Source organism: Penaeus monodon, chromosome 21 (assembly GCF_015228065.2).
Source record: "Penaeus monodon isolate SGIC_2016 chromosome 21, NSTDA_Pmon_1, whole genome shotgun sequence".
NCBI classification, from domain to species: domain Eukaryota; kingdom Metazoa; phylum Arthropoda; class Malacostraca; order Decapoda; family Penaeidae; genus Penaeus; species Penaeus monodon.
Window position 1 is genome coordinate 7,636,310 of NC_051406.1, and position 798 is coordinate 7,637,107.

Here is a 798-nt window from a genome sequence, read left to right on the forward strand (position 1 = left end):
ATCTTTGATGACTCATCCATCTTACAGTCTGAGCTCTTTGCCATCAAGGGAGCCCTTACTAGTGTCTTGAGGGTTACCACAAGACCCTATCTACATACTAACCGACACCCTATCAGCTATCCATACTCTCCAGAATCTTCCCCTTGATGACAACATTCACCTAATTACTACAGCCCTCTTCAAGCTCCAACAGCAGTTTGCGCAGGGAAAAACAGTTAATCTAATGTGGATCCCTAGTGATGCTGGAATTGAAGGAAATGACAGACTCATGTCACTGTTCTACGTCCTACCATTAACCACATTAAGAAGCTTGCAAGGGAAGCTGCATTCCATGTTTCACATATACAACAAGTTTGGGTTCATGCTGCTTCTCCCTCTGCTAATTGGTACAAAAGAGTCACCGACTATCAGGCCTTAACCATACCCCTTTCCGTGAAGAGGAGACATACGTGTTCTCAGGGAGTGTCAGCACTATCAAGTCTTTGGTGAAAAGCCTCTCCTACACTACATTTTGTCCTGCCCAGTACTTGACAGTATTAGGCCTCAATATTACAACGGATTTGCTATACAAAATCCTGACGACGTTCTATCAACAGCAGAATGTATTTGCCTAATGCTCAATTCAGAAGATTCTTTTGACATCATTTGCAAATCACCGAGATACTTATAAAGCCCTACTGCTTATCCTGTATAATCATCTACTCAATATTCTCATATACAAAAGATTACATCTCAGACTAAGATTAGATAAAATATTAGCAGTTGGCTTCTGAGAATTCCGAAATATTTCAACATTCT